Below are 24,407 nucleotides of genomic sequence, written 5' to 3'. Positions count from 1 at the left end.
AACACTAAATAAATATCACTATTAAACAGATTTAGGACATATAAATGCTTTCCATTAAGGGGAGTTTTAGTTGGCATGGTATGTACCAAGATCCTAGCTTTCCAGTCATTTAGCATTTAGCATGTCTACTGTTCATAATAGAAATGCATCTGTGTTATCATACATCTTCTGTCTGTCACTATATACCAAGAATCAAGCTTTTACTAGCTTTCCCTATCTTTCTCCTCACCTCTTTATTCACTAGCTTAATACTTTCCATTCTTCTCCTTCCTCGGGTAGCAGTTTTGAAAATTCAAAACTGTTGAATTTTCAACAGTTGCCGTTGAAAGAAAATCTACAGAGAAAAGAAGTCTAAATAAAGCAAGTGTTAGAGTCTGCTTGTCAGTGTTTCCCGGAATCAAAAACTGTTGCCCTCACCACCACCATACCCTAACATCACTCCAGAAAAATAAACCTATGTAAATTGTTACAACCAGTCAATATCAGCACCTAGTTCCACGGGACCATGTATTAATTGACTAAGGCTGGCATAACAAAGTACCACAGACTAGTGACTTAAAGGAGAGAAATTTATTTTCTCACAGTTCCTGAGGCTGAAATCGAAGATCAAGGTGCCATCAGGGTTGGTTTCTGGTGAGAGCTCTCTTCAGGGTTTGAAGACGACTGCCTTCTCGCTGTGTCCTCACACGGTCTTTCCTCTGTGGTCATGTACATATAGAGAGAGCTCTCTGGGGTGTCTCTTCATCTTCTTATAAGGACACCAGTCTTATCGGGGTAGGACCCACACTTATGACCTCACTTAACACTTAGTTACCTCCTTAAGGCCTTATCTCCAAATACAGTCACATTGGAGATTAGGGCTTCAACATATGAACTGAAGGAGTTTACACAATTCAGTCCATAACAGTCCTGCTTTTTCCCATTACCATGAGGACGTGCAAGCCCCTTCCCTTCTCCTATATTTAGACATCTTGAAAGGAAAAGAAGGGGAGGAAAAGGCTCATCCAGGGAAGAAGGAAAAATGGTAGATGGCTGAGGTGGTTTCAAATAATATATTTATTCTTTGAACCTTTTCAGATAAAAAAATCAGGATATTTTTTGGAAATTCAGAGTACGACACTAATTTCTCATCTGCTTTCTTTCCTTCTAGTGAACATGTATAGCACCTTCCTGGCTCTCTCATAACACCTATCACCTCCTTCCTGGCAATACTTAGTTGCTTACATGTTCCATTTTTTTAATTAAAAGTGGAAGTGTCTTGAGAGTGGGATCTGTGTCCAGTTATTTTATTCCTGATAATATTGAACACAGTGTCTTTCAGAAAGCAATTTTTCATTTATTCAGTAATTTTTAATTCAGTGCCTGTAAAGGCTAGGCCACTACTGCTTGATTAGAATTTCCTATTAAATACATTAATAAACTTATAAATAAAAATTATGCAATAAATTTATAAATAAATTCATAAAAATGTGAAATAAGAATAGTTGAAAACTGAATGTAATAATATTTTAAGCCAACTTTTGGTTTTTTTTAGTAAGTTTACTTATTTATTTATTTATATTTGGCTGCATTGGGTCTATGTTGCTGCACGCGGGCTTTCTCTGGTTGCTACGAGCAGGGGCTACTCTTCATGGTGGTGTGCGGGCTTCTCATTGCGGGGGCTTCTCTTGTTGTGGAGCAAGGGCTCTAGGAGCACGGGCGTCAGTAGTTGTGGCATGTGGGTTCAGTCGTTGTTGCTCACAGGCTCTAGAGCACAGGCTCAGTAATTGTGGCGCACGGGCTTTTTTGCTCTGCAGCATGTGGGATCTTCCCAGACCAGGGCTCGAACCTGTGTTCTCTGCATTGGCAGGCAGATTCTTAAGCACTGAGCCACCAGGGAAGTCCTTAACCCAACTTTTAAAACCTACCATCATTCCTGTCATACATATGAGCAGACATATGGCTCTGAAATATTTTTCTTTTGGTTCTGCTTGTAGAGAATTTAACAAGCTAATATCCTGAATGATATGTTTCACAATGAGGGAAGAATACAATTTAAATTGTTCAGCACTATTCCTGACACATGTTCATTGCATAGAAAATGTTAGTACAGTTTATAGAAATTCTACATATTACCAGATAGCAGATTCCTTAAGGACAGGAACTGGTTTCATTTTCTTAATGTATTTAGTTATCATAGCCCCAGAATGTTGTCTTGAATTTAGCAGTTGTTCTAGAAATATTTATAGCATAGAATAAAACAGAACTACATGTATTGGAATTGTTGTTTAAGATGAGCTCTGAATAACTGTTCTTACTTCCTTTTGCTTTCCTTTTTTAAATTAAAATTTAGATGACGTATAATGATATTGTTAATTTCAAGTGTACTACAGAAGAATTTGACATTCACGTATGAAATGATCACCACGATGTCTAGTAACAATCTGTTCCTACACAAAGTTATTACAATATTATTGACCATATTCCTTATGCCATATAGTACATCCCCATGACTTTTTTAAAATTATAAAACAGGAGGTTTACACCTCTTAATCCCCTTCACTTATTTTGCCCACCCCAACACCCCCCTCCCTTCTGGCAATCACCTGTATCTATATCTGTTTTTGTTTTAATTTGTTTGTTAGATTCCATATTTAAGTGAGATCATGTGGTATTTGCCTGTGAAACAATTCACTTAGTATAATATCATCTACATCCATCCATGTTATCTCAAATGACAAGATTTCATTTTTCATTTTTTATGACTGAGTAGTATTCCATTCTGTGTGTGTGTGTGTGTGTGTGTGTGTGTGTGTATGTGTGTGTGTATACACACACATACACATACATACACACACCATGTCTTCTTTTTTTTTTTAACATCTTTATTGGAGTATAATAGCTTTACAATGGTATGTTAGTTTCTGCTTTTATAACAAAGTGAATCAGTTATACATATACATATGTTCTCATATCTCTTCCCTCCTGTGTCTCCCTCACTCCCACCCTCTCTATCCCACCACTCTTGGTGGTCACGAACCACCGAGCTGATCTCCCTGTGCTATGCGGCTGCTTCCCACTAGCTATCTATTTTATGTTTGGTAGTGTATATTTGTCCATGCCACTCTCTCACTTTGTCACAGCTTACCCTTCCCCCTCCCCATATCCTCAAGTCCATTCTCTAGTAGGTCTGTGTCTTTATTCCCATTTTACCCCAGGTTCTTCATGACCTTTTTTTTTTTCTTAGATTCCATATATATGTGTTAGCATACAGTATTTGTTTTTCTCTTTCTGACTTACTTCACTCTGTATGACAGACTCTAGGTCCATCCACCTCACTACAAATAACTCAGTTTCATTTCATTTTATGGCTGAGTAATATTCCATTGTATATATGTGCCACATCTTCTTTATCCATTCATCCAATGATGGACACTTAGGTTGCTTCCATATCCTGGCTATTGTAAATAGAGCTGCAATGAGCATTTTGGTACATGACTCTTTTTGAATTGTGGTTTTCTCAGGGTATATGCCCAGTAGTGGGATTGCTGGGTCATATGGTAATTCTATTTGTAGTTTTTTAAGGAACCTCCATACTGTTCTGCATAGTGGCTGTATCAATTTACATTCCCACCAGCAGTGCAAGAGGGTTCCCTTTTCTCCACACCCTCTCCAGCATTTATTGTTTCTAGAGTTTTTGATGATGGCTGTTCTGACCGGTGTGAGATGATATCTCATTGTAGGTTTGATTTGCATTTCTTTAATGATTAATGATGTTGAGCATCCTTTCATGTGTTTGTTGGCAATCTGTATATCTTCTTTGGAGAAATGTCTGTTTAGGTCTTCTGCCCTTTTTTGGACTGGGTTGTTTGTTTTTATGATATTGAGCTGCATAAGCTTCTTGTATATTTTGGAGATTAATCCTTTGTCACTTGCTTCATTTGCAAATATTTTCTCCCATTCTGAGGGTTGTCTTTTGGTCTTGTTTATGGTTTCCTTTGCTCTGCAAAAGCTTTTAAGTTTCATTAGGTCCCATCTGTTTATTTTTGTTTTTATTTCCATTTCTCTAGGAGGTGTGTCAAAAAGGATCTTGCTGTGATTTATGTCATAGAGTGTTCTGCCTATGTTTTCCTCTAAGAGTTTTATAGTGTCTGGCCTTCCATGTAGGTCTTTAATCCATTTTGAGTTTATTTTTGTGTATGGTGTTAGGGAGTGTTCTAATTTCATTCCTTTACATGTAGCTGTCCAGTTTTCCCAGCACCACTTATTGTAGAGACTGTCTTTTCTCCATTGTATATTCTTGCCTCTATCAAAGATAAAGTGACCATATGTGTGTGAGTTTATCTCTGGGCTTTCTATCCTGTTCCATTGATCTATATTTCTGTTTTTGTTCAAGTACCATACTGTCTTGATTACTGTAGTTCTCACTGTGGTTTTGACTTGCATTTCCCTGATGATTATGGATGTTGTACATCTTTTCACGTGTCGTGGCTATCTGTGTATCTTCTTCAGAAAAATACCTATTTAGTTCCTCTGCCCATTTTTTAATTGAGTTGTTTAGGGGGTTTTGATGTTGAGTTGTATGAGTTACTTTTGGATTTTAATCCCTCATCAGATATATTGCTTGCAAATATATTCTCCCATTCAAGAGGCTACATTTTTGTTTTGTTTACAGTTTCCTTCACAATGCAAAAGCTTTCTAGTTTAAAGGAGTCTCTTTTGTTTATTTTTTCTTTTATTTCCCTTGTGTAAGGAGACATATCTAAAAAATATTGCTAAGACCAATGTCAAGGGGCATATCACCTATGTTTCCTTCTAGAAGTTTTACAGTTTAAGGTCTAAAACTTAAGTTAAATGTTTCTTTAATCCATTTTGAGTTTATTTTTGTATATGGTGTGAGAAAGTAGTCCAGTTGATTCTTTTGCATGTACCCATCCAGTTTTCCCAACACAATTTATTGAAAAGCCTGTCTTTTCCCCAGTGTATATTCTTGCCTCCTTTGTCATAGATTAATTGACCATATAAGTGGAGTTATTTCTGGGATGTCTATTCTGTTGAATTGATCTTGGCATCTGATTTTTTTACCTGTACTGTACTGTTTTTTATTACCGTAGCTTTGTAGTATAGTTTGAAATCGAGGCACATGATACTTCAGCTTTGTTCTTCTTTCTTAATATTACTTTGCTTATTCAGCATCTAACGTGTTTCCATACAAATTTTAAAATTGTTTGTTCTAGTTCTGTGAAAAATGCCTTTGGTATTTTCATAGTGATTGTATTTAATCTGGGGATAACCTGGATAATATGGTCATTTTAACAATATTAATTATTCCAATCCATCTGCGTGATATAACTTTCCATTTATATCATCTTCAACTTATTTCATCACTGTCTTTTAGTTTTCTGAGTACAGATCTTCTCCTTGGTTAGATCTGTTCCTAAGTATTTCACTCTTTTTGGTACAATTGTGAAATGGTACTGTCTTCATAATTTCTCTTTCTAATACTCCATTATTAGTGTATAGAAATGCAACAAATTTGTGTATATTAATTTTAGATCCTGCAACTTTACTGAATCCATTTATTACTTCTGATACTTTTATATAGTATCATATCATCTGCAAACAGTGACAATTTTACTTCTCCCTTTCCAATTTGTATTTTTTCTTTTTGTCTGATTGCTGTGGCTAGGACTTTTAATACTGTATAGAATAAAAGTGGTGAGAGTGGGCATCCTTGTTTTCTTCCTTGGAAATGCTTTCAACTTTTCACCATTGAATATGATGTTGGCTATAGATTTGATATACATGACGTTTATTTTATTGAGGCATGTTCCCTTGATACCCACTTTGTTGACACTTTTATCATAAATTGATGTTGAATTTTGTCAAAAACTTTTCTGCATCTATTGAGAGGATCATATAGTTTTTATTGCTCAGTTTGTTAATGTGGCTTATCATATTGTTTAATTTGTGGATGCTGAACCATGCTTGCATCCCTGGAACAAATCCACTTGATCACAGTATATTATTCTTTTAAGGTATTATTAAATTAAGTTTGCTAGTATATTGTTAAGGATTTTTGCATCTGTGTTCATTGGGGATATTGGCCAGTAATTTTCTTTTTTTGTGGTGTCTTTGTCTAGTTTTGATATCCAAGTGATTCTAGCCTCAAATAATAAGTTCAAAAATGTTGCTTCCTCTTCAATTTTTTGGAATAGTTTGAGAAGGAGAGATGTTAACTCTTCTCTAAATGTTTGGTAGAATTCAGCTGTAAAAATGTCTGGGCCTGGAGTTTTGCTTGTTGGGTTTTTTTTTAATCAAATAATGAATTTCATTACTTGTAATTGGTCCACTAATATTTTCTATTTCTTCCTGGTTCAGTCTTGGAAGATTGTACATTTCTAGGTATTTATCCACTTCTGCTAGGTTGTCCATTTTACTGGCATATAATTATTTGTGGTAGTCTCTTATGGTTGTTTGTATTTCTATGATATAAATTCTAACTTCTGCAGATTCATTTCTTTTTTTTAAACATCTTTATTCACGTATAATTGCTTTAGAGTGGTGTGTTAGTTTCTGCTGTATAACAAAGTGAGTCAGCTATATGTATACATATAACCCCATATCCCTCCCTCTTGCACCTCCCTCCCACCCTTCCTATCCCACCCCTCTAGGTGGTCACAAAGCACCAAGCTGATCTCCCTGTGCTATGCAGCTGCTTCCCCCTAGCTATCTATTTTACATTTAGTAGTGTATATATGTCCATGCCACTCTTTCACTTTGGCCCAGCTTACCCTTCCCCCTCCACATGTCCTCAAGTCCATTCTCTACATCTCTGTCTTTATTCTTGTCCTGCCCCTAGGTTCTTCAGAACCTTTTTTTTTTAGATTCCATATATATTTGTTAGCATACGGTATTTGTTTTTCTCTCTCTGACTTATGTATGACAGTCTCTAGGTGCATCCACCTCACTACAAATAACTCAATTTCATTTCTTTTTATGGCTGAGTAATATTCCATTGTATATATGTGCCACATCTTCTTTATCCATTCGTCTGTTGATGGACACTTAGGTTGCATCCATATCCTGGCTATTGTAAGTAATGCTGCAGTGAACATTGTGGTACATGACTCTTTTTTTTTTTTTTTTTTTTTTTTTTTTTTTTTTTGCGGTATGCGGGCCTCTCACTGTTGTGGCCTCTCCCGTTGCGGAGCACAGGCTCCGGACGCACAGGCTCAGCGGCCATGGCTCACGGGCTCAGCCGCTCCGCGACTCTTTTTTGAATTATGGTTTTCTCAGGGTATATGCCCAGTAGTGGGATTACTGCATCGTATGGTAGTTCTATTTTTAGTTTTTGAAGGAGCTTCCATATTGTTCTCCATAGTGGCTGTATCAATTTACATTCCCACCAACAATGCAAGAGGTTTCCCTTTTCTCCACACCCACTCCAGCATTTATGGTTTGTAGATTTTTTGATGATGGCCATTCTGACCAGTGTGAGATGATATCTCACTGTAGTTTTGATTTGCATTTCTCTAATGATTAATGATGTTGAGCATTGTTTCATGTGTTTGTTGGCAGTCTGTATATCTTTGGAGAAATGTCCATTTAGGTCTTCTGCCCTTTTTTGGACTGGGTTGTTTGTTTTTATGATATTGAGCTGCATGAGCTGCTTGTATATTTTGGAGATTAATCCTTTGTCAGTTGCTTCGTTTGCACATATTTTCTCCTATTCTGAGGGTTTGTTCTTTAATCTTCTTTATGGTTTCCGTTGCTGTGCAAAAGGATTAAGTTTCATTAGGTCCCATTTGGTTTTTTGTTTGTTTGTTTTTATTTCCATTCCTCTAGGAGGTGGGTGAAAAAGGATCTTGCTGTGATTTATGTCAGAGTGTTCTGCCTATGTTTTGCTCTAAGTGTTTTATAGTGTCTGGCCTTACATTTAGGTCTTTAATCCATTTTGTGTTTATTTTTGTTTATGGTGTTAAGGAGTGTTCTAATTTCATTCCTTTACATGTAGCTATTCAATTTTCCCAGCACCACTTATTGAAGAGGCTGTCTTTTCTCCCTTGTATATTCTTGCCTCCTTTATCAAAGGTATGGTGACCATATGTGTCTGAGTTTATCTCTGGGTTTTCTATCCTGTTCCATTGATCTACATTTCTGTTTTTGCGCCAGTACCATATTGTCTTGATTACTGTAGCTTTGTGATAGAGTTTGAAGTGAGGGAGCCTGATTCCTCCAGCTCCGTTTTTCATTCTCAGGATTGATTTGGCTATTCGGGGTCTTTTGTGTTTCCATACAAATTGTGAAATTTTTTGTTCTAGTGCTGTGAAAAATGCCATTGGTAGTTTGATAGGGATTGCATTGAATCTGTAGATTGCTTTGGGTTGTAGAGTCATTTTCACAATGTTGATTCTTCCAGTCAAAGAACATGGTATATCTCTCCAACTGTTTGTATCATCTCTAATTTCTTTCATCACTGTCTTATAGTTTTCTGCATACAGAACTTTTCTCTCCTTAGGTAGGTTTATTCCTAGGTATTTTATTCTTTTTTTGCAGTGGTAAATGGGAGTCTTTCCTTAATTTCTCTTTCATATTTTTCATCATTAATGTATAGGAATGCAAGAGATTTCTGTGCATTAATTTTGTATCCTGCTGTTTTACCACATTCATTGATTAGTCCTAGTAGTTTTCTGGTAGCATCTTTAGGAGTCTGTACGTAGAGTATCATGTCATCTGCAAGCAGTAACAATTTTACTTCTTCTTTTCCAATTTGGATTCCTTTTATTTCCTTTTCTTCTCTGATTGCTGTGGCTAAATATTCCAGAACTATGTTGAATAATAATGGTGAGAGTGAGCAACGTTGTCTTACTCCTGATCTCAGGTAAAATGGTTTGTTTTTCACCATTCAGAGTGATTTTGGCTGTGGGTTTCTCATATATGGCCTTTATTATGTTGAGGTAGGTTCGCTCTATGCCTACTTTCTGGAGAGTTTTTGTCATAAATGGGTGTTGACTTTTGTCGAAAGCTTTTTCTGCATCTATTGAGGTGATCATATGATTTTTTTCCTTCAATTTGTTAATATCATGTAGCACACTGTTTGATCTGCATATATTGACAAATCATTGCATTCCTGGGATAAACCCCATTTGATCATGGTGTATGATCCTTTAAATGTGCTGTTGGATTCTGTTTGCTAGTATTTTGTTGAGAATTTTTGCATCTATATTCATCAGTGATATTGGCCTGTAGTTTTATTTCTCTGTGACATCTTTGTCTGGTTTTGGTATCAGGGTGATGGTGGCCTCGTAGAATGAGTTTGGGAGTGTTCCTTCCTCTGCTATCTTTTGGAAGAGTTTGAGAAGGATAGGTGTTAGCTCTTCTCTAAATGTTTGGTAGAATTTGCCTGTGAAGCCATCTGGTCCTGGGCTTTCTTTTTTTGCAAGATTTTTAATCACAGTTTCAATTTCAGTGCTTGTGATTGGTCTGTTTATATTTTCTATTTCTTCCTGATTCAGTCTCCGAAGGTTGTGGTTTTCTAAGAATTTGTCCATTTCTTCCAGCTTATCCATTTTATTGGCATATCGTTGCTTGTAGTAATCTCTCATGATCCTTTGTATTTCTGCAGTGTCAGTTGTTACTTCTTCTTTTTTTTTTTTTTTTTTTGCGTTACGCGGGCCTATCACCGCTGTGGCCTCTCCCGTTGCGGAGTGCAGGCTCAGCGGCCATGGCTCACAGGCCCAGCTGCTCTGCGGCATGTGGGATCTTCCCAGACCAGGGTGGGAACCCGTGTCCCCTGCATCGGCAGGCAGATTCTCAACCACTGCGCCACCAGGGAAGCCCTCCTTTTTCATTTCTAATTCTATTGATTTGAGTCTTCTCCCTTTTTTTCTTGATGAGTCTGGCTAATGGTTTATCAATTTTGCTTATCTTCTCAAAGAACCAGCTTTTAGTTTTATTGATCTTTGCTATTGTTTCTGTCATTTCTTTTTCATTTATTTCTGATCTGATCTTTATGATTTCTTTCCTTTTGCTAACTTTGGGGATTTGGTGTTCTTCTTTCTCTAATTGCTTTACGTGTAAGTTTAGGTTGTTTATTTGAGATTTTTCTTGTTTCATGAGGCAGAATTGTATTGCTATAAACTTCCCTCTTAGTACTGCTTTTGCTGTATCCCATAGGTTTTGGGACATCGTGTTTTCATTGTCATTTGTTTCTAGGTATTTCCTGATTTCCTCTTTGATTTCTTCAGGGATCTCTTGGTTATTTAGTAGTGTGTTGTTTAGCCTCCATGTGTTTGTATTTTTTCCAGATTTTTTCCTGTAATTGATATCTAGTCTTGTAGCATTGTGGTTGGAAAAGATACTTGATACGATTTCAATTTTCTTAAATTTACCAAGGCTTGATTTGTGACCCAAGATATGATCTATCCTGGAGAATGTTCCATGAGCACTTGAGAAGAAAGTGTATTCTGTTGTTTTGTGATGGAATGTCCTATAAGTATCAGTTAAGTCCATCTTGTTTAATGTATCATTTAAAGCCTGTGTTTCCTTCTTTATTTTCATTTTGGATGATCTGTCCATTGGTGAAAGTGGAGTGTTAAAGTCTCCTACTCTTACTGTGTTACTATCAATTTCCCCTTTTATGGCTGTTAGCATTTGCTTTATGTATTGAGGTGCTCCTATGTTGGGTGCATAAATATTTACAGTTGTTATATCTTCTTCTTGGATTGATCCCTTTATCATTTTGTAGTGTCCTTCTTTGTCTCTTGTAATAGTCTTTATTTTAAAGTTTATTTTGTCTGATATGAGAATTGCTACTCCAGCTTTCTTTTGATATCCATTTGCATGGAATATCTTTTTCCATCCCCTCACCTTCAGTCTATTTGTGTCCCTAGGTCTGAAGTAGGTCTCTTGTAGACAGCATCTATATGGGTCTTTTTTTTTTTTTTTTTTGTAGTACATGGGCCTCTCACTGTTGGGGCCTCTCCCATTGCGGAGCACATGCTCCGGACATGCAGCCTCAGCGGCCATGGCTCACAGGCCTAGCTGCTCCACGGCATGTGAGTTCTTCCCAGACCAGGGCAAGAACCCAAGTCCCATGCATCGGCAGGCAGACTCTCAACCACTGCGCCACCAGGGAAGCCCTGGGTCTTGTTTTTGTATCCATTCAGCCAGTCTGTGTTTTGGTTGGAACATTTAATCCATTTGCATTTATAGTAATTGTCGATAGGTATGTTCCTATTACCATTTTCTTAATTGTTTTGGGTTTGGTTTTGTAGGTCTTTTCCTTCTCTTGTATTTGCTGCCTAGAGAAGTTCATTTAGTATTTGTTGTGTAGCTGGTTTGGTGGTGATGAATTCTCTTAGCTTTTGCTTCTCTGTAAAGATTTTAATTTCTCCATCCAATCTGAATGAGATCCTTGCTGGGTAGGGTAATCTTGGTTGTAGGTTTTTTCCCTTTCATCACTTTAAATATGTCCTGCCACACCCTTCTGGCTTTCAGAGTTTCTTCTGAATGGTCAGCTGTTAACTTTATGGGGATTCCCTTGTATATTATTTGTTGGTTTTCCCTTGCTGCTTTTAATATTTTTTCTTTTTATTTAATTTTTGATAGTATGATTGATATGTGTCTCGGTGTGTTTCTCCTTGGATTTATCCTGTATGCCACTCTCTGTGCTGCCTGGAGTTGATTGACTATTTCCTTTCCCATTTTATGGAAATTTTCAACTATAATCTCTTCAAATATTTTCTCAGTCCCTTTCTTTTGCTCTTCTTTTTTTGGCACCCCTATAATTCGTATGTTGGTGTGTTTAATATTGTCCCAGAGGTCTCTGAGACTGTCCTCAATTCTTTTCATTCTTTTCTCTTTATTCAGCTCTACAGTAGTTATTTCCACTATTTTATCTCCCTGGTCACTTATCTGTTCTTCTGCCTCAGTTATCCTGCTTTGATTCCTTCTAGAGAATTTTTAATTTCATATATTGTGTTGTTCATCATTGTTTGCTCTTTGGTTCTTCTAGGTCCTTGTTAAACCTTTCTTGTTTTTTCTCCACTCTGTTTCCAAGATTTTGGATCATGTTTACTTTCATTATTGTGAACTCTTTTTCACGTAGCTTGTCTATTTCCTCTTCATTTGTTTGGTCTGGTGGGTTTTTTACCTTGCTCCTTCTTCTGCTGTGTATTTCTCTGTCTTATTTTGCTTAACTTAATGTCTTTGGGGTCTCTTTTTTGCAGGCTGCAGTTTAGTAGTTCCCATTGTTTTCAGTGTCTGCCCCCTGTGGGTAAGGTTGGTTCAGTGGGTTGTGTAGGTTTCCTGGTGGAGGGGACTGGTGCCTCTGTTCTGGTGGATGAGGCTGGATCTTGTCTTTCTGGTCAGCAGGACCACATCCGGTGGTGTTTGTTGGGGTGTCTGTGAACTTATTATGATTTTAGGCAGCCTCTCTGCTAATGGGTGGAGTTGTGTTCCTGTCTTGGTAGTTGTTAGGCATTGGGTGTTCAGCACTGGAGCTTGCTGGTCGTTGAGTGGAGCTGGGTCTTATCATTGAAGCAGAGATCTCTGGGAGAGCTCTCACTGATTGAAATTACATGGGGCTGGGAGGTCTCTGGTGGACTAATGTCCTGAACTCAGCTCTCCCACCTCAGAGGCTCAGGCCTGACCCCCAGCCGCAGCACCAAGACCCTGTAAGCCACACGGCTCAGAAGAAAGGGGATAAAAAGGAAAGAAAGAAAGAAAAATACATAAATAAAATAATTTAAAATTTTTTTTAATTATTAAAATATTTTTTAATTAAAAAAAAAAAGAGGGCAACCGAACCAATAAAGAAATCCACCAATGATAACAAGGACTAAAAACTATACTAAGAAAAAGAAAAAGGGCACACAGAACCTTAGGACAAATGGTAAAAGCAAACCGATACAGACAAAAATCACACAAAGAAGCATACACATACACAGTCACAAAATGAGAAAAAGGAAAAAAAAAAAAAAAAAAAAAAAAAAAAAAAAATATATATATATATATATATATAAAGGAAGAGAGCAACCAAATCAATAAACAAATCTACCAATGATAATAATCTCTAAATACTAAACTAAGATAAACATAAAACCAGAAACAAATTAGATGCTGAAAGCAAACCTGAAATCTACCATTGCTCCCAAAGTCCACCACATCAATTTTGGGATGATTCGTTATCTATTCAGGTTTTCCACAGATGCACAGTACATCAAGTTGATTGTGGAGATTTAATCTGCTGCTCCTGAGTCTGCATGGAGAAATTTCCCTTCCTCTTCTTTGTTCACACAGCTCCTGGGGTTCAGCTTTTCATTTGGCCCCACCTCTGCATGTAGGTCATCCTCTGGCATCTGTTCTTTGCCCAGACAGGAGGGGGTTAAAGGAGCAGCTGATTAGGTGGCTCTGGCTCACTCAGGCCCGGGGGAGGGAGGGGTACGGAATGCAGGGAGACCCTGCGGCAGCAGAAGCCATCATGATGTTGCACCAGCCTGAGGTTCCTTGTGTTCTCCCAAGGAAGTTGTCCCTGTATTGTGGGACCCTGGCAGTGGGGGGCTGCACAGGCTTCCAGGAGGGGAGATGTGGATAGTGACCTGTGCTTGCACACAGGCTTCCTGGTGCCTGCAGTAGCAGCCTTAACGTTTCATGCCCGTCTCTGGTGTCCACATTGATAGCTACGGCTTGCACCCATCTCTGGAGCTCGTTTAGGTGGTGCCCTGAATCCCCTCTCCTCATGTACCCTGGAACAATGGTCTCTTACCTCTTAGGCAGCTCCAGACTTTTTCCCAGACTCCCTCCCAGCTAGCTGTGGTGCACTAGCTTCATGCAGCCAACCCCAGTCCTCTCCCTGGGGTCTGACCTCTGAAGCCCAAGCCTTAGCTCTCAGCCCCCACCCACCCCGGTGGGTGAGCAGACAAGCCTCTCGGGCTGGTGAGTGCCAGTCGGCACTGATCCTCTGTGCGGGAATCTCTCCGCTTTGCCCTCCACACCCCTGTTACTACGCTCTCCTCCGCGGCTCCAAAGCTCCCCCCTCTGCCACCCACAGTCTCTGCCCGGAAAGGGGCTTCTAGTGTGTGGAAACCTTTCCTCCTTCACAGCTCCCTCCCAGAAGTGCAGGTCCCATCCCTATTCTTTTGTCTCTATTTTTTCTTTTTTCTTTTGCCCTACCCAGGTACGTGGGGAATTTCTTGCCTTTTCGGAAGTCTGAGGTCTTCTTCCAGCCTTCAGTAGGTTTTCTGTAGGAGTCGTTCCACATGTAGATGTATTTTTGATGTATTTGTGGGGAGGAAGATGCTCTCCATGTCTTACTCCTCCACCATCTTGAAGGTCCCCTCCAGCCACATTCATTTCTGATTTTATTGATTTGGGCCCTCTTTTTATTTTTCTTCATGGCTCTGGCTAAAAGTTCTTCAATTCTATTTATCTTTTCAAAGAACCAGTTTTTAGTTTCATTCTGTTTTCTATTGCTTTTTAGTCTCTATTTTTTCCATCCTAGTCTTTATTATTTTTCCTTCCCCTAACTTTGGGTTTTGTTTGTTGTTCTTTTTTTAGTTCCTCTAGGTGTAAGGTTAGATTGTTTATTTAAGATTTTTTGTATTTCCTGAGATAGGCTTGTCTTGTTTTAAACTTCCCTCTTAGAAGTGCTTTTGCTGCATCCCATAGATTTTGGATCATGGTGTCTCCATTTTCATTTGTGTCCAGGTGTTTTTGAATTTTGTCTGATTTCTTTAGGGACCCACTGGTTGTTTAGTAACATATTGTTTAGCCTGCATATATCTGTGTTCTTTGCAGTTTTATTCTCATAGTTGATTTCTAATCTCTTACCCTTATGCTTAGAAAAGATGCTGCATATGGTTTCAACCATCTTAAATTTATTGAGATTTGTTTTGTGACCTAGCATGTGATCTATCCTGGGGAAAGTTCCATGTGCACTTTAAAAGAATGTATATTGTGCTGCTTTTGGATTCAGTGTTCTATAGCTATCTATTTCCTTACTGATTTTCTGCCTGGAAGATCTGTCTTTTGATGTAAGCTGGGTGTTAAAGTTCCCTACTAATATTGTGTTACTGTTGGTTTTCCCTTTTTTGTTTGTTAGTATTTGCTTTATGCATTCAGATGCTCCTATGTTGGGTGCATATATATTTACAATTGTTATATCTTCTTATTGGATTGATCCCTCAATTATTATGTAATGTTGTTTCAGTCTTTGTTTTAAAATCCATTTTGTCTGAATTAATTATCACTACCCCAGCTCTCTTTAATTTCCATTTGCATGAAATACCTTTTCCGTCTCCTCACTTTCAGTCTGTGTGTGTCTTTAAGTCACAAGTGAGTCTCTTATAGGCAGCATATGTGGGTGTTATTTTTGTATTCAGCCACTCTGTCTTTTGAATGGAGCATTTAATCCATATACATTTAATTATTGATAGGTATGTACTTATTGCCACTTAGTTATTTTCTGGCTGTTTTTTGTAGTTCTTTTTTGTTTCGTCTTTTGCTCTGTTCCTTGTCTTCGATGCCTATCTTTAGTGTTAAGTTTGGATTCCTTTCTCTTTTTATGTGTGTGTATTTATTATAGTTTTTTGGTTTGTGGTTCCCATGAGGTTCATATATAGCAACATATATATATAAACAATTTTAAGTATATATAATTTTAAGTGGGTGATGCCTTAAATTCAAATGCATTCTAACCACTCTTCACTTTTTACTCTCCCTTCCATGTTTAATGTTTTTGATGTCATATTTTACATCTTTTAGTTTTCTGTATACCTTAACTACTAATTGTGGGTATAGCTAACTTTACTACTTTTATCTTCTAACCTTCTTCATAGCTTTGTAATTGGTTGATTTGCTACATTTTCTGCATGTATGCCTTTACCAATGAGAGTCTTCCTTTTGCAATTTTCATATTTCCATTTGTGGTCTTTTCTTTTATGTTTAGAGAAGTCCCTTTAACATTTCTTGTAAAGCTAGTTTGGTGGTGCTGAAATCTTTTAGGTTTGCTTTAACACTTTATCTCACGTTCAAATCTGAATGACAGCCTTAATGCGTATAAGTTTTATCTTTCATCATTTTGGACATATTGTACCCTTCCCTCTGGCCTGCACATTTTTTGTGAAAAGTCAATCTTACATAACTAGGTGTTTTTATCTTGCTGCTTTTAAGGTTCTCTCTTTATCTTTAATTTTTGCCATTTTAATTATAATGTGTCTTGGTGTAGACCTCTTCAGGTTTATCTTATTTGGGATTCTCTGTTCTTACTGGACCTGAATGTCTGCCTCCTTTTCCAGGTTAGAGAAGTTTTAACTATTATTTCTTCAAATAAGTTCTCTGTCCCTTTCTCTCTCTCTCTTCTCCTTCTGGGACCCCCTATAATGCAAATGTTAGTATGCATGATGTTGTATTAGAAGTCTCTTATTCCTCCTTGTTTTAGTTCTTTTTTATTTCTCTTCAGCTTGGGGGAGTTCCACTACTTTATCTTCCATTTTGCTGATCCATTCCTCTGTATCATCTAACCTACTGTTGATGTGTTTTAGTGTATTTTATAATCTCATTTATTGTATTCTTCAGCTCTGTCTAGCTCTTCTTTTAACTTTTTGTTAAAATTATCACTGTGTTCATCCATTCTTCTCCCAAGTTTGTTGAATGTCTTTATGATCACTACTTTGAACTCTTTATCAAGTCAATTACTTATCTCCACTTTGTTTACTTCTTTTTCTGAGGTTCTGATTTTTCTTTCATTTCGAACATGTTCCTCTGTCTCCTCATTTTCCCAATTCTCTGTGTTTATTTCTATGTACTAGGTAGGTTAGTTACATTTCCTGATCTGAGAAGTGGCCTTATGTAGGAGACATTCTATGGGACCCAGCGGCACACTTCCCTCTGGTCACCAGAGCTCTATGCTCCATGGCACCCCCTATGTGGGCTGAATGGGCCCTTCTACTATCAACACACTGGCAGGTAGGACTGGCCCCCAGCCACGTGACTGCCAGTCCTTGCCTTTGTAGTGCCAGACAACTGGTGGGTGGGGCTGTGGGAATCTGGAATGGGTGCTAACCTGCTGGTGGGAAGGGCCAGTTCCCTGAGCAGCTGGCAACAGAGTTCAAGGGGTGCTGGGACTGATGCTGGTCCACTGATGAGCAGGTAAGCCCCTAGCACTAGTAGGCTACAGGAAGACTCCGAAGTGGCACTTTGTCGACACCAGTGTCTTTATGCTACAGCAAGCTCCCCCAAATGGCTGTCACCAGCATCTGTGTCCCCAGAGGGAGTCCCAGGTGCCTCTTGCCTCTCCCGGAGTCTCTCCAAGATCAGTAAATGGGTCTGACCTAAGGTACTTTCAAATTATTGCCTCTGTGCTGGGACTCAGAGTGTGAGATTTTACATCTGTCCTTTAAGAACAGTCTCTGTTTCATACAGCCCTCCAGCTCTCCTGTAGGGAAGCCATCTGACCTTTAAAGCCAGGCATCATGGGGGCTCATCTTCCCAGTGCAGGGCCCCCAGGCTAAGTAGCCTGATGTAGCACTCAGACTCCTGATTCTTAGGGGGAACATCTGCATTAGTGATTATCCTCCCTTTTGTGGGTTGCCTACCAGAGAGTGTAGGTCTTGGCTATACCACATCTTTGCCCTTCCTACCTTCTTTATGTCTTTAGTTGTGGAAAATCTTTCTGCTAGTCTTCAGGCCGTTCTCATGGATAGTCACTCTGTAAATTGTTGTAACTTTGGTGCGTCCATGGCAGGAGGTGAGCTCAGGGTCTTACTACTCTGCCCTCTTGGTCACATCCTCCTTGTTCTTCAGTTCCTTTTCACAGATTACCTCCGCCATTAGCATAACCCTACTTTGTTCAATACAAGAGCCACTAGCAATATGTGGGTATTTAATACTTGAAATATGGCCAGTTCATATTGAGAGGTGCTGTAAGTGTAAAATATTCACCAAACTTCAAAAATTTAGTACAAATTAAAGATATTTTTTAATAATTTTAAATATTGATTACATGTTGCAGTGTTAACATTTTTGTTGTACTGGATTAATAAAATATTATTAAAATTAATTTCTCATTTTTTCCCTTCTTTAATGGAACTGCTGGAAAATTTTAGATCTCATAAGTGATTGGCATTATATTTTCAATGTACAGTGCTAGTGTGACCTTTTCACACATGCAGGTTAGGTTATTTCACCTAGAATTATACTATGCTAGCACAGTAAATGTTTTAAACTCTATTTTTGTAGAAATCCTTCACCTCTTAAAAGCTTGTTAGAGGAAAACAATATGGAAATACTTGATGTGGTCCAAACAATGTATTTATTTTTTAGTACTTATATAAAACAAGCTGTTGAATATTTTGGAAATTCACAGTGTGACATGGAATAGTTTAATTATTGTCACGTGGCTTCTCTACAATTAGTTTCTTAAACAGTACTCAGCTGTAAGCCAAATAAATTATAAATTGTTGTGGTTTAGTGTCTTTTATGCAGCATGAGGAAATTAAAAACTAGATACTTTATAATAACCACCTCTAGAAAAAAGTAATTGGGGCTCCTGTGGTAGTACCAGTTTTGAGGAATTTAAAAAAATAATGTCACAAAAAGGAATTTTTATTTAGTAAGCTTTTAAATACTATTTTAGTGAACTGATATTACATCAATGGCATTTCAAGGTTGGTGCAAGCACTTGGGTGAGAATAAAATTAAGTTCTCGTATATTTGTTCAGTAGAGCTGACAGACTTCAAAATTCTTCTCTTATCTATTTACTAAATATATTTCCATATGTAATTTTGCTTTCTTTTCGATTCCTGATATCAGCACTCTGAAAACTGCTGACATCAGTTAACCTGAATCGTTAGATAAGTCATCTACATCAAGCAGTTCACAATACATTTTCATGTTGAATGCAGAGGTCATTTTCTTCCACAGTCAGTGCTAATAGGCCACCCATTCCAGTTAAACACAATAATAGAGAAGCATTTCTAAGCATTTCTAAAAAAAAAAAAAAAAAAAGACGAGTGTCTTGTTTAAAGAGAGATGTAATGATATCTCTCCTTTTGTGTCATCTGAAAAGGTTTAGATGGAATGAGAAGATATTCTGTCACAGTTAAAAATGGAAGTTAAGTCTGAGAAGAATGCAAGAGTGGAGATATTAGTGAGACAAAAGAGCAAGTACAGGGGCCATTTTCAAAGTAGAGGGATCATTAGAAGTGCAGAAGAAAAGGAGGCACACTTGTCTCTTTAAAAAGAGAATGAGAAAGTGTCAGTTCTCAGAGATGAGTTGTTTAACTCTAGACAGCTGTGAACAGTTTGTCAACTGTTCTAAAGTGTGGCAGAGTCAACCCCTGGGTCTTAGCCACATGGGTTGGGTACTGGTTTCCATGAGGCTGAACACACAAGAGGATACTTCTGCCTCAAGTATGTCCTAATTGTCATTGCAATCCACAGAATATCAAAACAGTAGAAGAGTAACTTAGAAATTAAATGAACTAGACTAATAGGCACCCTGGGTGCATGAAAAAATATCAGACCAGCAGAAACTAGCAAATAAAAGAGTGCACATGGCATGGCAGAAAAATCACAGCCATTTGATTCATGGCTCTGAATCCTGGCTCTACGATTTAATGTGTCATCCTAGGCAACTCCTTTAACTTCTGTGAACCCCAGTTTCTTCTATAAAACAAAAGTAACACACATAGGATTTAGAGAAATCATGCTACTTAAAGTTTCTGGGACATAATGTGTCCTTAATATATGGTAGTATCTCTCTACAAAAGTAAACCATAGCAATAAATGCACTGATAAAACTTAGAAAGGGAATTATTTTGCTATCACTCTTACAATCTTTGTGATTTGATATGACAGCGGTATACTAATCTAGAAACTTTCTAGGCTCCTGCTTTGCTCCTCAGGTTTCCTTAAATCAGACAAGGACTGATAGAGCTAGCCTTCGGCATCCGCATGGCCCCTGAGTTACAATATTCCTCACTGCCCACTGTGAGGAGTCCCTAGATCTTGTCTTCTGCTTTGGATTTTATTCTTAAATTCTTCTGACCTCAGGTCGTGGTGTCAGCCCCCACTCTCACCCTCAGTGACAGGTGAGCTACACTACCACTTCTCCTTCCGTGATCATTCAGTGCACCCACACAAGGACTGTCCAAAAGATCTGACAACCAAGTATTGAAAACATCCCCACTGGACTCTAACCTCCCCGTGGAAAGCCCCGGAGCAGAACTGTGTGTTCACAGATAAGCTAGCCACACCCTTCAAAGGCCAGGATCTGCCTTAGCTTGATGTCTGATACCGGTTCTGTTGTCCCAGGGCCCATACCAGCTCTCCAGGAACTATATCCTCCCTGTCCATCCAATGAATACCAGTCTTAAAAACAAAGCACCAGAATACATATTATACTTAGTTCAAGTTTTCTTACAATTCTAAACTTAATGTTGACTTCATCTTGTAGAGTTGAGGTGAGAATACAGAAATTTTCAGGCACTGTGTAAAAAACGTGACATTGAAGGCAATAGTAGGGTTGTGTTTAGGATTTTTAGGAAGGCAACTGAAAAGGCCTTGAATCAAAAAGTGAAACATACACTTATTCCCATCTTCATTCTTGTTCCTCAGTTCTGAACTATGCTCAAACCTCCCTTTGGAGTAACTCATGTGTCTTACTTGGATTTGCTCCTAGTGGCTCAAGGTGAAAAAAGAGAATTTTCATCCCTTAAGCATAACAATGAAAAACAAAGTGCTTTCCTTTATAACTCTGGGTAATATGTCTAATAAATTTGCCAGCAATGAGGAATGAGCCTGTGAGGAAGTAACAAAGATACACATCTAATGGAATCTAGTGACATAATACAAAGACCTGATTGTTGCTAATTTATGAGTTCAATCAATGTCCTTTCTCTTATCAGCCAGGAGAAACAGTCTCACCATATTCTGAGCATCTCCCGTCTCAACATGATTCTCCTGTATCTCTTTTGGAAACAACTGCAAAATACTATAAACTCTCTGATATATGGAATTCTGTAGAAACTAGATACACTGGTTAATCCAAGAGTTAATAAGCATTTTCCATATGTATATGTGACAAAATGAGGACAAACCCACCTTGAAGTACCTTGTACTTTCTCTGATTCTAACAGCCCTGCAATCTCTCTCAAAGCTCCACAGTTGCTATTAAATGTCTCCACTATCTTTGTACTATTGATAAGTGCATGTATGAGTTGATCAGGAGTTCTCATTGTTGGAATGCCAAGAAACAACAGCTATATCGTAGTTTTATTTGTGCATTTTTAAAAAGGGAGAATGTCATTATCTTCACAAGGCATATGGTAGTGTTCCCCAAGTTACCCAAAGAGAACAAAGCCTGCTGCTGATTAAATACCAAAGTTCCTTTTAATTAATGCTCATGGAGGGTATGGGTAAGTGGTATGCACACCATGTTCTATGAAAGCAAAATATACAATTTAAAAGGGCTTTTCCTTCTTTTCTGTTTTTAAGTTTGTTTTACTTTGCTTTATTTTTCCTATGGGATAAATTCTTCCCCCTAGTCTCCTCTTGATTTCTTTCAGAGTGATACATGACTAACTATGGATAGAAGTTGGTTTCGGGGGGGTGACGGTCAAGAAAGATAAAGCAAGGTGTATTTCATGTCTTGTTTCCTTTTAAACTCATGATCTGGGGAACTCCTAGGCAGTCCAGTGGTTAGGGCTTGGCTCTTTCACTGCCGGGGCCTGGTTCCATACCTGGTCAGAGAACTAAGACCCCACAAGCTGTGAAGCATGGCCAATAAATAAATAAACTCATGATCTGAAACCTCAAAAGCATATATTTTTTAACATCTTTATTTGAGTATAACTGTTTTACAATAGTGTGTTAGTTTCTCCTTTACAACAAAGTGAATCAGTTATACATATACATATGTTCCCATATCTCTACCCTCTAGGTGGTCACAAAGCACAGAGGTGAACTCCCTGTGCTATGCGGCAGCTTCCCACTAGCTAGCTAATTTACTTTTGGTAGTGTGTATGTGTCCCTGCCACTCTCTCACATCGTCACCGCTTACCCTTCCCCCTCCCCATATCCTCAAGTCCATGCTCTAGTAGGTCTGTGTTTTATTCCCATCCTACCACTAATCTCTTCATGACATTTTTTTTTCTTAGATTCCATATATATGTGTTAGCATACGGTATTTGTTTTTCTCCTTCTGACTTACTTCACTCTGTATGACAGACTCCAGGTCTATCCACCTCATTACAAATAACTCAGTTTCATTTCTTTTTATGGCTGAGTAATATTCCATTGTATATATGTGCCACATCTTCTTTATCCATTCATCTGTTGATGGACATTTAGGTTGCTTCCATGACCTGGCTACTGTAAATAGTGCTGCAATAAACATTTTGGTACATGACTCTTTTTGAATTATAGTTTTCTCAGGGTATATGCCCAGTAGTGGGATTGCTGGGTCATATGGTAGTTCTATTTGTAGTTTTTTAAGGAACCTCCATACTGTTCTCCATAGTGGCTGTATCAATTTATGTTCCCACCAGCAGTGCAAGAGGGTTCCCTTTTCTCCACACCCTCTCCAGCATTTATTGTTTCTAGAGTTTCAAAAGCATATTTAATATGACCCTGCAATTTCTTCATAGTGGGGGCTCAATAAATATTTCCTGATGGAATAATGCAGTTTTAGAATACTATATTTAAGCAGGAAGCATCTCTTACACATTTGAATTTAAAAGTTCACACTGTATTTATTGGTCTACTGTAATTACTGGTTGCACAGTTAATGTTATTAAATGAGAAGATAGGCAAGTATGTGTGAACTCATCAGAAGAAGGAGGGAAGGGTGCAGGGCACAACCTTTAAAAGAATGAAATAGTCACGGGACATGAAAAAGACTGGTTAGAACCAACTGGGTCCCAGATGGCGGAAGATTTGACTTCCAGGAGACCTTGAGCCTCATTATACGATCATTGTAATACATTAGCGTATGCTAAATGACACACCCACCAGCGCCATGACAGTTCTGAGGCTGACCATAAAAGGTCAAAAAGTGGGCAATGGCCCAATTCCTGGAAATCTCTGCCCCTTCCCCAAAATAATTAGAATAAGCCTCCCACTCATTAGCCTATGAAATTACCCAGCCCATAAAAATGAACAGTGCCATATTTTGAGGTTCTCTCACCTCTGAGATGGCCCACACTCTGTCTGTGGAGTGTGTTTCTCTCTAAATAAATCCACTTCTTACCCATCACTTAGTCTCTGAATTCTTTTGCGACGAGGCACGCACCTTAAATGCACCAGGAACATATTGGCCAAGCCAGCCAGGAGAATTCGGAAAGCCTCAGCCTCTCACCTCCCTTGAGCTTGAGAGGCGCTACCTTATTTCCCACCATTACTCTCTCACTCTCTCCTACTCTCTCTCTCTCTTTTGCTTTCTTACTGTCTGTCACCTTTTTGGACTTTAACCTCTCCCCTCCCTTGGGCTTGAGAGGTGTGGCCTACTTCCAGCCGTCTCCCTCTCTCTCTCCCTCTCTCTCTCCCTCTCTCTCTCCCTCTCTTACAGTCTGTCTCATTTTCGGACCTATTGCCACAAAAATGTGGGCTCAGGACAAGCAATTAAAAGCCATCAGGGGCTTGCCACGGAAGAGTCTTCTGTGAGAGAATAAGTGGGTTGTGGAACGGACTACATCTCGAGATGCTAGGTCTGTCTGTCCACCTCAAGGCAATTTCCACACCACAATTTCAGGCACACAGTTAAAAGAATAACACCACCCTCTCCCCGTGGCTACCCTCATAGGCTTATTATTGGTCCGCCTATGCCTAGCCATCCTTTTCTCAACTCTACATCCCTACCTTACTCTTAATTTCCACTCTTATCTCGTGCCTTACTCTGCTGGAAATGGGGAAAAAGAAATCTGCCAGGCATTTTCCAACGTTGCCACTAGGTCTTCCACTTCTTACTGTTACATATGTGTAGGACATGTCAGGGAAAGTTTCCAGCCATCCTCACAGGCAGCTAGGGACCTGAACCATAGGATCTTTGCCCTCTGGGTTTGCCTTATCCACCATTTAAGTAGCTGCTAACAGGTCCAATTGTGTAAAAATATGAAGTGCAGCCTCACTTCGAGTTTGTGCCATGATCGCGGCGGCTGCCATCCCTTCCGCACAGTTCCTGGTCTGGGAACGCACCCCCAGGTATTAGGAGGGGGATGGTCCCGCCACGTGGTCGGGACTCATGGTGGTGCGGCCTTCGTTCACCACCTGCCTTCTGGTGTTTGGCTGGCCCCCTCCTATGTCTGCCGGGACCCCACCTCCACTCTGCCCTGTTCGGGCAGGGCAGGCGACTCAAGCTGGGTGCGTTGCACACATGGCTGCTCCCCGGGCATACATGCCCGGGCAACGGCCCACAGTCGCACGA

The sequence above is a fragment of the Kogia breviceps genome, chromosome 5 (assembly GCF_026419965.1).
Source record: "Kogia breviceps isolate mKogBre1 chromosome 5, mKogBre1 haplotype 1, whole genome shotgun sequence".
NCBI classification, from domain to species: Eukaryota; Metazoa; Chordata; class Mammalia; order Artiodactyla; family Physeteridae; genus Kogia; species Kogia breviceps.
The sequence above is the reverse complement of the archived record's forward strand: the minus strand, read 5'-3'. Positions refer to the sequence as shown.